Source organism: Macrotis lagotis, chromosome 4, assembly GCF_037893015.1.
Source record: "Macrotis lagotis isolate mMagLag1 chromosome 4, bilby.v1.9.chrom.fasta, whole genome shotgun sequence".
Classification (NCBI taxonomy): domain Eukaryota; kingdom Metazoa; phylum Chordata; class Mammalia; order Peramelemorphia; family Peramelidae; genus Macrotis; species Macrotis lagotis.
Window position 1 is genome coordinate 147962807 of NC_133661.1, and position 15605 is coordinate 147978411.

At 38.6% G+C, this 15605-nt stretch overlaps 1 protein-coding gene across 2 annotated transcripts in view; it reads right to left on the reverse strand.

The window, feature by feature from the left end:
• Positions 1–15605, reverse strand: part of RORA (RAR related orphan receptor A) — an 861625-nt gene that overhangs the window by 475636 nt on the left and 370384 nt on the right. The gene's annotated exons all lie outside the window — the stretch shown is intronic.

A 15605-nucleotide genomic window follows, 5' to 3' on the forward strand; every position in this document is an offset into this window, starting at 1 on the left:
AGAGAGGAGAGAGAGAGAGAAAGAGAGAGAGAGAGAAGAGAGAGAGAGAGGAAAGAGAGAGAAGAGAGAAGAGGGAGAGGGAGAGAGGGAGAGAGAGAGGGAGAGGGAGAGGGAGAGGGGAGAGGGAGAGAGGGAGAGAGGGAGAGGGGAGAGAGAGAGAGAGAGAGAGAGAGAGAGAGAGAGAGAGAGAGAGAGAGAGAGAGAGAGATTCAACTACAGTAGGTTGTATTTTCAATGGAAATCAGTCCTTAAAGGGAATGAGGATATTTAACTGAAAACAACTGGAGGAATGAGGTGTCCAAGGGTAGGAAACAAGTATAGTTAATTGCTGAAAATGGTTACCAATAGGCAAGGTCTGGGGTCTGATTTACAAAATTATCTCTTAATCATAATACATGCAGGTCCTTAGAAGGGAAAGGGGATATAAGTTTAGGGAAATAGAGGCCCAGGGTATGAGTTTTAGTATCTGGCCATGTTACATAGCAGGTCACAGAGAGAATTCCATTCAGAATCTCTTCCAGATGAATCCTCAAAACCAGGCTTACAGAAATGACCCCGGGGGTGGGGAGGCAACTGTGCATTCTCCTGGTGGCCAGTAGAAATGTTGACAATTTTTATATTTTAAGAAGTAAAGTAGAACCTGTGGGAGACTACTACCTCCTGGAAACTGCTAAATGTCTTAATATCATTTTCTATCCTAAATAGTAGAGGTAATGATTCCCTCCCTCAGCTCACAGAAGAGTAAAATCACAGATTTTTTAGTTTTTAGTTTCCTACACTTTTTAGTAGTCATCTTGCCTAACTCTCTTATATTACAGGAAAAGAGTGAGGCACAGAAAGATTTCGGTTAATGCTAGATCCTTGATGAGAACACAGGTTTTTCAAGTTTGAATTCATTCACTTTCTCTGTCCTGGATTTCCAAATATTAAAACATTTCAAAGGGGCTATTGAAGGGTTTTGGGGGTTTCAAATATCATTCACCTAATCTCTAGACTCTAGAGTTTATGTTGCCTTATCCCAATCTTCAACATCATGGGGGACAGAATGGATACTAAATCTGGAATTTCAGTTCTAGGTGACCTGCCATCAGTCATCAACAGCTGCCACTGTTGGTTGTCAAGGGCCTTTGTCATATCACAAAGGACATTGCTGAACTGACCTCTCCACATCAGAAATCCACAATTAAAATTGGTACTAATTGGCTTCTCTCAGTAAGGGTAGAAGGATATAGGAAATCTATAGGTTGGCAGAAGCAAGATAGCAAGGTACAGTGGGGAAATGAGATTTGGAATGAGAAGACTTAACTATAAATCCTATGCCTGACCCTTGGTAGCTCTGTGCCCTTGCATAAGTCATTCCTCTTCCATTTACTATTGGTTTGATTCCAAATCTCACATTCTATCCATTATGCCACCTAATAAGTCACAACTTCTCCTACTCAGTTTTCTCACATGTGAAATAAGAGGTTTGAATTAGATTATCTTTGAGATCCCATCTAGTTCTAAGTTTAGGCTCCTATATATCTCTCTCTCTTTACCTTGGAAGAATAATTCAGACTCCAAAGGATATTATTGAGAAAAAAATTTGTATAAATGTGTGTGTGTGTGTGTATACTGAAAATAGTTTCCTGTTACCTAATTTCACTGATGAAGGTATATTTGAATTGTTTCCAGTTTCATAAAAGGCCTACCTAGTATGCTGGTATGGTTACAACTTTCAGGGAAATTGTTCTCATTATATTTTTTCTATTAAGGCCAGAAAATTTCATTCCTCTCTTCTAGAGTGGTTTTAAAGGTGGAGATACATTCCTCCAACCTGGCATATGTCAATAAAGGATAAACAACTTCCAAACTAGGCATACCCTCTTTTAACTATGGGACCTGGGCACCCTTATCTAAGTTTGTTTCCTCATCTGTAAAGTGATAAGATTAGAGTAAATGATTTCTAAAGACTCCCCAAGTCTAAAATTCTGTGTTGCATATTTTTCTTCACACTACTTGTCTGTTCAGTCTTGTTTCCTGCATTAGAATGTAAGCCTCCTGAAGGCAGAGGTGGTTCTTGTTTTTGCATTTGTATCAAGTGCTTAGCACCTGGTAAGTACTTAAAAGATCATTCAGTCTTCTAACCTGTAGAACAGAGATCTAGGCTGATGTTAATTTTCCATTCTAAATGCTTTCACCAAGGTATCCTCTAGTTTCATGCCTTTGGCTAATATGTCCTAATTCAGAAATCTAACCAAGGATATATTTCTGACTAAAAACATAATGAGAAGTCCTACAACTATGTCTCCTGCTCTATAGTTCTCTAGAAATTGGCAAATCATACTCTTTGTCTCACCTATATTTTATTTTAGTATTGAAGTGTTCCTGCACAGGACAAAGCAAGATAGAGTAGGCTTAGGTCTAGGGCCCACTTACCTTAGACAAGAGAGGTTAAACTTTTTCATCCCACAACAAAAGAGGATAAGAGGAATTCCATAGAGTTCCCATGCTTTTAAGTATGGCAGCATAATGGGATAGGGACCCATGGAGGGAATAGGACCATAAAGGAAGATGAAAACTGACCTGGATATAATGAACATTAGTGACCCTGAGAAAAGGAAGAAAGACTGATCAGATGAATAGTATGGGGAAAAGTATGTAACAGTAAGGCTTGAATGGAACATAAGAAATCAATCAATCAATCTAACCCTATCATTTTACATATGAGGAAACTAAAGCTCAATTAAAGGTGCCCAAGGGAACATAGTTAACAGTCATGATTAGAATTCAGTCCTCTCAACCTCCAACCCAGGGTTCTTTTCTCTGGTTACTACCCTATTCAGATTCAAGAATGCAATGTTCATGCTGGATGAGAAACTTCTTGATTCCCTCCCACCTTCACTAGGCAGATATGAATATGGTACAGAAAAACATTGCATTAATCAGTTGCTAATCAATAGTGTTCTAAACACTGGAAATACAAAGAAAAAGGAAAGAAAGAAAGAGAAGAGAGAGAGAGAGAGAGAGAGAGAGAGAGAGAGAGAGAGAGAGAGAGAAAAGAAAGAAAGAAAGAAAGAAAGAAAGAAAGAAAGAAAGAAAGAAAGAAAGAAAGAAAGAAAGAAAGGAGGGAGGGGAGGGAAGAGAGGAAGGAAGGAAGGAAGGAAGGAAGGAAGGAAGGAAGGAAGGAAGGAAGGAAGGAAGGGAGGGAGGGAGGGAGGGAGGAAGGAAGGGAGGGAGGGAGGGAGGAAGGAAGGAAGGAAGGAAGGAAGGAAGGAAGGAAGGAAGGAAGGAAGAAAAAGAAAGGAAGAAAGAAAGGAAAGAAGGAAGGAAGGAAGGAAGAAAGAAAAGAAAAGAAAAGAAAAGAAAGAAAGAAAGAAAGAAAGAAAGAAAGAAAGAAAGAAAGAAAGAAAGAAAGAAAATACTGCTTGACATCACCATTGATGGCTTCCAAGTACTTGCATGAAACTTAAGACAAGGTATTGAGTCTCCAAAAGGCTTTTCCCCCATGAGGAATTCCACTGGTCCAAAAAGTCCTATTAGCTACTTTTCTTATATATGTATATTATTGATTCTCTTCTTTTTATATCAAGTGGATTTCCCTTTATATCTATCTTTTCATACTTTATTAGAATTACCCTTTATAACAAAAACATGAATTATAACAAAAACATTAAATAAAAATTAGGAGAGAAAAAATGAAATTTAGCAAAACTGATTAAGACAAATGATTTTCATTTAATCTTCCTTAATGATAGGGTTAATAGAGGGAACTGTTTCTTTTTTTTCTTGTTGATCTGCACTCTGCACCTCAGTTCCTTCATCTGTATTACAAGGATTAAACTTGATGAACTCAAAAGGCCCTTCCAGCTCTATGATTCAGTGATGTCAATTCAGTCTGTGTCTAGGAGTACATATTTGAATTGAAACAAGCAAAAGATTCTTTCTTCCTGAAAATTTTAGAAATAATAATTTCATTTCTTATGGGGTTATATTAATAAACCACAGTAAATCACATGACATAAAAATCATAGTAAATACTGGCTCCCTTTATATAACCACAGCAGGACTGGATGTGACTGTAACATTTGGTCAGTCAAACTCTCCAATTTTATAATGCTGCCTACTGTTTTGAGTATTTTGCCTATGTTTACAGATAATCTTAAATCTATACCTGCTGAATCTGTGTAAACTTGGGTAAGTCATTCTCTGAGTCTGAGTTCCAAATCAATAAAATGAGGTGGTTTGACTTGAGGACTTCAAAGGACCTTTATAACTCTAAATTTAAGATCTTAAGGAAAAGCAAGGCTTTATAAACATATTAATTAGGAGAAAATTCCCTCATTTTAAAAGTAGAGTCACAGTCATAGTCAAATAAAATATTAGCATTAGAAGAGATTGTAGAGACCATCCAGTCCTCACTGGCATCAGTTGATGCCGCGGACATCTACAGGGTATTCTCCTCTAGGATTTTTGAGAAAATGGTGGATAGTTAACTTTTTTAAGAATAGCTTCATCACAGTCCTGCCTGAAAACAGAGCTATGGGCTGGATGACTTTCTCTTGTCCTTTCTGTTCTCAGATTCCATTAAATTTGGAAGGTAATACAAAGAAGTAAAATTTAACCCATTGCTTTATTTGCACAAAGGGAACCAATAGAGCTGGAGCAGAGAATGGAAAAAAAGCAAAACTACCCTGATATTTTAATTCAATTTTCAAAACGGCCTCATGTTCTTTTTAACAGGGCCTTATGCTGTACAATCCTACCCTGGCAGTCGCCCCTCTAAAAGGATAACTCATATCAGAGCAAAGAGCAAATATTGTGAGGCTTAGAAAACCTGGGTCCATCACCAGGCTCATCCCCAAACAGGGGAAAATGTCTTTATGTTTAGAAAGTGCAGTGTAAATAGAAAGTAGGCTCAATTTCCACAAGCCCCAGTCAAAGAATCTGCTGAGAAGGCGCCATGACACACTAAATGAAATCCAGGTCCCTGATACCCTGAGGCAAGAAAGAGAGAACTGAAGATCCAGGAAAATCCAAATGTTCCTGAATTCCTCCAGTAAACAATTCTGATCCGATTCTCTTGCTATTTTCGAACCTACGTGAAGTTCATTAACCAACATACATTAAAAAGGTGCTGGAGGACAAACCAGTAATTGCTCTTTCATAGCAAACCAGAAGTTACTGAGAAAATCTTCTATAAAGGCTCTGTCAAAACAAGTCACTTAAGGATTAGTGGAAGCTAAATCCTCTGTCAGAGAGATTTTTCTCAACAGCAGTAAATGGGTTTTAGTATCTGAAAATCTTAGAAAATATACTTCTCCCTCTCTCAGAAGGGCTGTTTCAATAACTTGGCACCCTTTAAAAGCAGAATTTTCTTCTGCTGCTCATTTTAAAAAATAATATAAACTCTCTGCCATTCATAGTAAATTCAGTGACTGAAAAATCTTTAAAGGGACTCCCTCCCTTTACCAAAGTCTTTTGCTATGAATATATTTAAGTGAAGTTTTTCTATGAATATCAATAACTACATACAAAGATACCAATTTATATATATATACATATTATATATATATATATATATAAGTATATAGAATCTATTAACTAATAAAGGCTATTGAATGGAGAGGGAAAAAAAAGGAAACATCAATTTCTCTTTTTCTCCTCTTTCCTTAAAGCTTAACTATTCAATCTCTTCAGTCCATGTAGCTGAGTGATTTCCAAGCTTTCAATCAGTACTTTGGTGGAGGGCTTCTTAGAAGAGGAAAAAAAAAGCCCTCAAGAATCTGACACATTCCACACTCTCAAAATAATAGTCTCTCGGCTGCATATTTGGAATCCTGTCAATAATGGGCCATGAAGTTGGCATCCTTTGAGTCCTTTGGCTGTGACTTCCATTTTGATCTATTGTTTGAATTTACAACACTGAATTCATGTCTTGGTTTGTTTCTACACACTGAACTATTATTTGAAGAAAAGATCTGTTTCCTCCATAAGCACTGAGAGACAGTTCCATGTTTTCCTTCCAAAAGATGGGGCAGCCCAGATATAGTCACATCTGCCTACCAGGTGGTAACAATATGCTTTCTCTTTTCAAACATTTTAAAAAACTTATTTCAGTTTACAAAGCTACTGTAGCCTGGGCATTACTATTACCAAGCCAAAAGCAAGTTAACAAACGTAGGTCTTTTTAACTTGTTTTGGTTCCCTCTCTCTATTTTTTTTACTAGTAAATTTCCACTTACTCTATCAGACACTTTTCTTCCACATGCTAGTCTTAATTGTATCCATTGACACCAGATGTGTTACTTGTTCAATTCTATGCATAAGATGAATAATAAATTGTCTGTATGGTGGGATTTGTGGGTAGGAACAATGGTGCAATTCAGATATCCTTGTTCTGAAGCCTAAAATTCTAACATTAAGAAATTATTGCTCTGTATCAAGTCATTATGGCTCCCCAGATATTTTTTAAAAATAAGGTGACCTAAGTGAGACAAGGAATAAGCCATTCTTTATTATTAAGACCTTTTAGGGAATGAGTTTATCAGAGTGCTTCCCAACGGCATGCTTGGCTGAAGGGAAATGGAATATATTACATTTAAGTTCTGATAGGACTAACACAAGAGATAAAGGAACTATGAGATACTGCTTGTGATGAACAGACTAGAAGAGAACAACTGAAAGGTAGGCTCTGGGAAGATAATACAAAGGATGAATGTGCTGATCATTTGGTTAAAGGAAGGAAAGGAATATAGGCAGAAAGGTGCTGCTGAGTCAAATCGACAAGTATTTGCCAGCTGTTATGTTAAACCCTGGGGGATACAAAGAAAGGCAAAAATCAGTCCCTGTTCTCATGGACCTCATAGTCTAGTGGAGAAGACACACAAACAGCTGTGTACAAACAAGATAGACAGGATCATTTGGGGATAAGTTTAGAAGGAAGGCATTAAGATTAAGAAGGACTGAGAAAAGCTTCTTACAGAAGGTGGAATTTTAAAGGGAAACAGAAGGAAACCAGGGAAGCCAGGGGTAGAAGATGAAAAGGGAGAGAATTCCAGGCATGGGAAAGAGCCAGAGGAAAAAAAAAAAACCCAGAGTTGAAAGATGGAGTGCCTTGTGTAAAGAAGGAGGCCAGAATGACATAGAGAATCTTTGTCTACTTCACGATTTGTGAACTGGGCTCAGACCTGCCTTGTTGTTATTTTTCAGTACTTTCCAGTTCTCCATGACCCTATTTGGGATTTTCTTGGCAGAGATACTGGAATGGTTTACCTTTTCTTCTGTTCATTTTACAGATGAGGAACTGAGGCGAACAGGGTTAAGTGACTTGCCCAGGATAATACAGCTAGCAAATGACTAAGGCCAGATCCAAATTCATGAAATTGAGTCTTCGTGACTTCAGGTCTGGCAGTATATCCCCTGTGCTATCTAGTTGCTTCCAAATCCTGCTTTTTAAACACTTAGTAAATGTGTGATCAAAGTTAAGTCACTTCTCTGAGTCTCAGTTGATGGAGATAATGCTACTGCTATTACCTTTTTCACAATGTTGGAAGGAAAGGGCTTTGTAAATCTTAGAAGCCTACAGAAATGTGATATTTTTTTTGCATGTCATTATTGCCTAGAATCAATTCTTCCCAACTCTCTTATGTTTCATTTCTACTGGTAATTTTATGGTGTCATGATACTTATCATTTTATGTCCAAAATTATATTTCAAAAGATGTTTAAAGTGGTAAATAACAGATAATTATAGTAGACCACTGTCAAGTTGTGTCATAGTAAATATCAAGTTAAAACCATACCCAAAGGTTCTAGTGACAAAGTCATATCTGTGCTTCTGTGCATGGTGTCAAACTCACAGCCATCACTAGGGCAAGGTAACAGGTTTTGTTTCATGGTGCCACAGTAATGGGCACTAACAACACTTATAACCATTTAGTAGTACAGAATAGCAAAGATTAGGGCTTAGTTATCAAAATAATTAATTAAAAATAGGAAGTCACCAGTGGATGACTAATTAGAATGATCACTTTTCTTGCCCAGTGTCCCCTTCTCTAAAATCCCAGTACTAACTTCCTCCAACTGAGACTACCTTTTGAATTTGCCCCTGGTGCGACTATTGATCCTTTTCCTGGGTCCAAAAACTCCTACTTAAGACTCTGACCAAGATGGAGAGTCTAAAAAGTTTAAGTGACTTTGCTATTGCTTATTAAGAGGACCCCCCCCCAGACAATTGGACAGATTGAGATGATTAAATAAGCCCTTTAAATATTTTATGCACAAAGACATGATTTAAGACATTGCCAAGAACAGCACACTTTGGGAGAAGTGTGCAAAATTTAAGATGTGATATGTCAAGATTCCTACCCTTTTACTTCTAACCTAACCCCCCAAGTAAGAGGTTAGGATATTAGTGATGGAGATCAGATGTAGAGCCATGGAACAGGAAATGAAAGAATAACTTTTCACAGATTTTAGTGGAGATTGAAGGGAAATGAGAAATATTATCATGCCAGCTGAATACTGGTAGGTAACAGATGATTGCTGACACCTTCACCTCTCTACCCCCTTTTCCTCATCCCCCCTCCCACCCCCCCCAACTGAGGCGCTCTTGGAGAAGTTTCATTTTTTTCAAGATATCTGGATGAAGTCTGGCAGTAAGATCTTGGTCTTGGATGACTACTCCATCAGGTGGGCCATTTTATAAATATAATTTACACACATAATTATCATCTACTTTATGTTAGTATTACTTGGGAAAACTTTTCTATGAAAATCTAGTTAGCTCTCCACTTATCAAACTTGGGCTGAATGTAGAGCATATTACAACTAGATAAAGTGGATTTTCCAATATTGATATAACAAATTAATAATATCACTGTTAATAAGCATTTGTCAAATACCTATTTTATGTTGGGCATTGTAAAAAAAAACTTTATAAATATTATTTCATTTGATTTTTACAAAAACCCTGGAAGGTAGATGTGATTATTATCTCCATTTTAGAGTTGAACAAATGGAGACAAATAGAGGTTTAAAATGAACTGTCTGAGGGGGCGGAGCCAAGATGGCGACAAGAAGGGATGAGTCTTAGGCACTCTCTGATAAAACTCATAAGCTAAGGACTCTAACTAAATTTTCGAGAGACAGAACCCACAAAGGGACCCAGAAAGGCAGTTCTCCTACTCAAGGTAACCTGGAAAAGAGCAGAAAGGCTCTGCTCCTCGGGGTCGGAGGGGCAGCCAGCCGGAGGGGTGGCCCACCAGAGCGAAAGAACTTCAGCCTCCCGGAGGCAGCCCCAGGGCGCTGGGAGTCTCAGCTCACAGCGGGGGAGTCTCTTGAGCAGCACAAAGTGGAGGAACAGTGGGGGACAGCGGGGGACAGCGGGGGACAGCGGGGGACCTCTGCCAGAGGGAGCATGTTGAGCCCAGCCCTCAGGGCACACAGCCAGCTGCTTGGTCTTTCAGCAACCCAGACCAGGAAACAGAAGCAGGGGGAGCTGGTAAGCAGGAGCCTCCAGGGCATGAGCCCATTGAACCTAGGGAGGGGAGTGAAGAGAGACTGCAGAGCTCTGTCCTCTGCCTCTGGAACAGGACTCTGGGGCTCTGACCACATTCAGATTCTGATCGCAGTCTAGGCCCTCCCATAGAACATCAGGGCCTCCCCACCTCAGCCCCGTGGCAAAGGGGGGGGCGCTTATGGTCATTCACAGACCAGGAGGGAGGACAGAGCCTCACACACTGAGACCCTTGTGGGAGTGTCCCAAAACCAGGCCCAGACTGGGAAAATGAGCAAGCAGAGAAATAAGAGGAAGACTATTGAGAAAGATTTTGCAAATGAGCCCAAAAAGGATCAAAATACTCAGTCTGAAGATGAGGAAGCACAAGGTCCTGCATCTAAAGACTCCAAGAAAAACAGAAATTGGGCTCAGGCTATGACAGAGCTCAAAAAAGACTTTGAAAATCAAATGAGGGAGTTGGAAGAAAAACTGGGAAAAGAAAGGAGAGAGATGCAGGAAAAACATGAAAATGAAGTCAGCAGCTTAGACAAAGAAATCCAAAAAAATGCTGAAGAAAATAGCATGCTAAAAACCAGCTTAGGTCAAATGGATAAAACAGTTCAAAAAGTTATTGAGGAGAAGAATGCTTTAAAAAGCAAAATTGGCCAGATGGAAAAAGAGATAAGAAAACTCTCTGAGGAGAACAAAACCTTCAGACAAAGAATAGAATTCAGGGAGATTGATGAATTTACCAGAAATCAGGAATCAATACTTCAAAACCAAAAAAATGACAAAATAGAAGAAAATGTGAAATATCTCATTGAAAAAACAACTGATATGGAAAACAGACTTAGGAAAGATAATTTAAAAATTATTGGAATACCTGAAAGTCATGATCAGGAAAAGAGCCTTGACATCATTTTCAAAGAATTACTACAGGAAAATTGCCCTGATATTCTAGAAGCAGAGGGCAAAATAGAAATGGAGAGAATCCACTGATTCCCCCCCCCAACCCTGAGAAAGAGATCCCAAAAAACCAACCCCTAGGAATATTATAGCCAAATTCCAGAACTCCCAAGTCAAAGAGAAAATATTACAAGCAGCCAGAAGGACACAGTTCAAATATCGTGGAGCTGCAGTCAGGATCACACAGGACTTAGCAGCAACTACATTGGAAGTTCATAGGGCTTGGAATACAATATACCGGAAGGCAAAAGAGCTCAGAATACAGCCAAGAATGAACTACCCAGCAAGGCTGAATGTCCTCTTCCAGGGAAAAAGATGGACTTTCAATGAACCAGGGGAATTTCAAATGTTCCTTTTGGAATGGCCAGAGCTGCACAGAAGGTTTGATCTTCAGATACAGGACTCAGGTGAAGCATGGAGATTGGAGGAGGGGGGGAAATATGAGGGACTTAATGAGGATGAACTGCATGTATTCCGGTATAGAAAAATGACACTGATAATACTCATATGAACCTTCTCAGTTAATAGAGCAGGTAGAGGGAGCTTTTATAGTTGAAGCACAGGAGAAAGCTGAATTCGAAGATAAAATATGGTGTAAAAATGGAGTCAATAGAAAAAAAGGGAAATGGAATGGGAGAAAGAAAAAGGAGAGGGGGAATGGTCCACAATATTTCACATAAGATTTTTTTATTAAAATGAGCTATTGCAATGATATGGAAGGGGGGGAGGCAAGGGGGAATGAGGGAACCTTTGCTCTCATCAGAGGTGGCTAGGAGAGGAAACAGCAAATATACTCAATGGGGTATAGACATCTGGAGTAAGAAAGAGGGGGGAGCAGGGGGAAGGGGTGGGGATGTGAATAAAGGAGGAGAGGATGGACCATGGGGGGAGAGTGGTCAGATATAACACATTTTCTTTTTTACTTCTTGCAAGGGGCTGGGATTGGAAGGCCTGCCCAGGACCATAGGGCCAGGTGGATTCTGGGCCTAAGGGGTGGTATGGGGGCTCAGGGCTTCTTGGCCCCAAGACCAGGGATCTGTCTTCTGTGCCACTCAGCGACCCTACAGCAGAGTCAGAGTGAAAGGAGAGAGAAAATATAGTACATGGTAGTGGAGAAATAAGAAAGGAGGGAGTTGTGATCAGCAATGGCAAGGTTGGAAAAATATGGAAGTAACTTTTGTGATGTAAAGAATGCAATCCACCCATGACAGAGTTGTTGGTGTTGGAATAAAGACTGAAGCACATTTTTTGTTATTATTATTTGGAGGAGGGTGCAGGGCAAGTGGGGCTGGGTGGCCTGCCTGGGGCCACAAAGCAGGGTGATCTTTGGTGTCTGGGGCCGGATTTGGACCCAGGTGCTCCTGGCTCAAGGGCCAATACTCTGTCTGCCACCCAGCCACCCCTACTATTATTACTATTTTATTTTATTTTGCGTCTTTTTTTTCCTTCTTTTTGGATTTTGCAGGGCAGTGGTGATCGGGTGGTTTGCATGTCACATGGCTGGGTGATTGTTGGGTTTATGAGGCTGGATATGGGCTCGGGTGCTTGTGGCTCCAGGGCTGGTGCTTCATCCATTGCGCCACCTGGCCATACCTACAATTATTACTATTATTTTCTTTAATTTTAATTTTTTTCTCTCCCCTTTACTTTTTTCGCCCAAGCAAGTCTATCTGTATTCATGGGGGGAGGGGTATTTTGTTTACTTGTAAACAAGAATATTTTATTAATGTAAAAAAACATTTGTACAAAATGAGAATAAAAAATAAATTTAAAAGTGAAAAAAAAAATAAAATGAACTGTCCAAGGTCTCACCCTTTTTTTTTTTTTTAGTTTTTGCAAGGCAATGGGGTTAAGTGACTTGCCCAAGGCCACACAGCTAGGTAATTAAGTGTCTGAATTCGGATTTGAACTCAGGTACTCCTGACTCCAGGGCCGGTGCTCTATCCACTGAGCCACCTAGCTGCCCCCAAGGTCTCACCTTGAGAAACATCAACCAATGTGAATATTTGCAAATATAATATAAAGGAAAATTATGTATGCAACCATGAGTCTCTATTATGTATGTCTTTTAAAAATACTTAATGATTTTGTTATGGCACCCTCCCAGCACAGTATCAACTATGTTGTTTGTCTATATACCTTTCTGAACTTCCTACTGTTCTCCTTTGGTTTTAAAAAGAAACTTCCTTAACCCTTTTTCTCCTTTTTTTTTAGCATCCTGACTACTAACTCCCCAATATCCCCCTCAAATCAAAAGAAAAGCTTTCCTTTGAAACAAATAGACATAGTTAAATAAATAAAACACCATTTTTCTTTTTTAAAAATTTCAGGTACAGAAACTAAGATGAAATGATTAGAAATTGTCAAGGACTAATCATCTTAGGAAATGGGAGAATCCACTGAAGAATTGTGAATAAAATGAGATGGGAAGAAGGTAAGTGATCCAGACAGGGATTTTTCCACATATGTAAGATTCTGTAAACCCTATCAATCCTTCCTCAATTTAACGACATCTCCTAAGAATAAACTAATGTCAAGGAGACATGCCAATCCAACTCAATAAGCAATTATTATAATGAGATGATTTACAGAAATCATACCCTACCATTTCCCTGGGAGAAACTTCAGCAAAAAGACTATCAAGAAAAGCCACAAACTACTTTACAGAACACTTCCTACACTAAGCAAACAATTAAATAAAAACCAAATCAAATACAGCTTTATCAGGATGGGATTAGAGTAATCTCTGAATCAACAAAATCTGGGAACCTATGTACAGTATCTCCATTATACACATGTCAGACCACAAAATCAAACTCCTTTCTGAGCTGCTGTTAAAGATTCTCTAATAGAATTAATGCAGGATGTCAGGGGAAACAAAGAAAGATTTGAACACCAGCCCCAGTGCTTGTCTCTCTTAGTAGAATTACCATTCTATCAAATTTCTTGTAAAATTATTTTGAATCCTAGTTATTTTCCAGGATGTACAGGCTGGCTCTTTCCTATTAATCCCAAAGGAAAGCTCATCACCTATGCTGCCTTAAGCAGACCTAGGTTTAGTTTAAGCCCTCTTCATCCCCACAGGTACAATTTGATGCCTAGGAGAGTTTAACTTGGAGGGGGGATGACTAGGCCTTGAAATCTATGATTAAAAGGCTTTTCTTCTCATCCCTAAACAAAGTGTTTAAAAACTCAAAGTATTTTTAAAAGCTGTATTAAATGCTAATAGAAGTGGTGAATTTTCTCTTACAAATATAATACCATATATGTGTATATGTACATTTATATACAGTATATTTATATATTGCTTCCTCTTTGTCTGTCTATTTCTCTCTGTCTGTTGATTTATCTGTATTTCCCCAAACAGAAACACATTAGCAACTCAATGGGAGAATACAATAGCTACCTTGGCATTCTGCAATGTCTGAGTCTGTCACAAAAATCCTAAAATGGCATTTAGTTAGGTCATATGGATGTGCATGCAGATGTTTAAAAACTGCAGTTTCTTAATGATATAGTTCCCCCAATATATAACACTAATTTTGTTGATTAGCTGAGGTTTCCTCAATAATTCCAGCTGCATTTGATATTGTCATTCTCTCAAATTCTAAAATGTTAATTGTTTGTATCCCATGTATATGCAATATATGTAGCCATGTTTACATATACATACACATATAATAGCTATGTTGCTTCAAAATATGTGTATATCTATATCTTTATAATCTATCTATCTATCTATCTATCTATCTATCTATCTATCTATCTATACTCACATGTTCTTACATTTTTGTTTTACCAGGTGTTAGCCAGATTCTGAATTTCAAGAAACCAGACTTAGCCACACTCACCTTAAGCTACCCACAGAGTTTTACTGAATGGTATACAAACTGCTCCTACATGCTTACTAATAAAGAAAAGCTAAAAAGAGGCATGTTCATTCATCTCATTGCCACCCACAGGTTCCCATCCTTGGCTGGCCTGAGGAAATGAGGTTCAACACTAACAAGATAATGTTAGCTAACACAATCACTGAATGTCCCAGAGATCTTAGGAGTTATGTACTTTCATCCTGAAGTAGTCAGAAGGAGTAGGAGAGTTGTTGAGTAGGTTCAAGAAAGCTAAACACAGGTCAAAAACTTTGCAATATTGAATATCAGAACACACACACACACACACACACACACACACACACATACACACACACACACAGTGCTACAGTTCAAGTAGATGCCATTTTAGAGTTCTCGTGACAGCTTCAGTCACTGTTGGCTCCCAGAGGAGATTTTGTGTCATCTTACGGAGTTGTTTATATGATTCTGTGTTGGTTCCTTAAAGGTTAGTCAAACTCCATCTCAAATTCTTTTAGATCCAGGAGCTGCACGCATGTCTATTCCTCAGGCATTCTAGCTGTCACCGTCTGAATGTTCCCTAGCCTCCTCTGGGCTCTAACTGACCTGTATTAACCAGTGTCTATATTGTCACTATGACCAGATTATAAACTCTTAGAGAGGGACAATGACTTCCATTATAGATTTAAGAAAAAATAGATAAACTTTTGGTACCTAGTAGAGAATAAGGCATGTACTAGATATTAAAAAATATGAATCATTCATTCAAAAAGTATTCATTGAGTAGCCACTGTTCACACTGTTAGCTGCATATACTTTCTTTATTGGCTAACCCTGTTATATTTGGCTTTTAATGTGGGTTTTATGTAAGTGTGTTTCTATTTTAGGGTCATCAATTGAATTGTGAGCATAACCAAATCAAGATAATAATGGAGCAACTATTACTATTTGCATTTCTGGCTGTTTGCATTCCATATTTTAAAAGCTCTATTAGTATTGTTATATACTAGTCAAACAATTCCTGCAGCAAAGGCTCTTGGGACTCCAATGGATAAATGTTTAATTCACTGTTCTTTGAAATAAAAATTCATACACTAGTCAAAAAGTCACTAACGGCTACTTGATAAAGAATGAAAATCTTTGGTTTTGGGTTGGAATTTTTGTTTGTAAACATAGTGGAGATGGACCTTTATAGTTTTATGCAGAAGAGAGGAAGGGGGAAGGAGGACTTCTCCATATGTGCCTGAATGGAGTGCCTTGTTTGAATAAACTCACTAGTCTAGGCAACTCTTTGGAAGCTGTGCATTG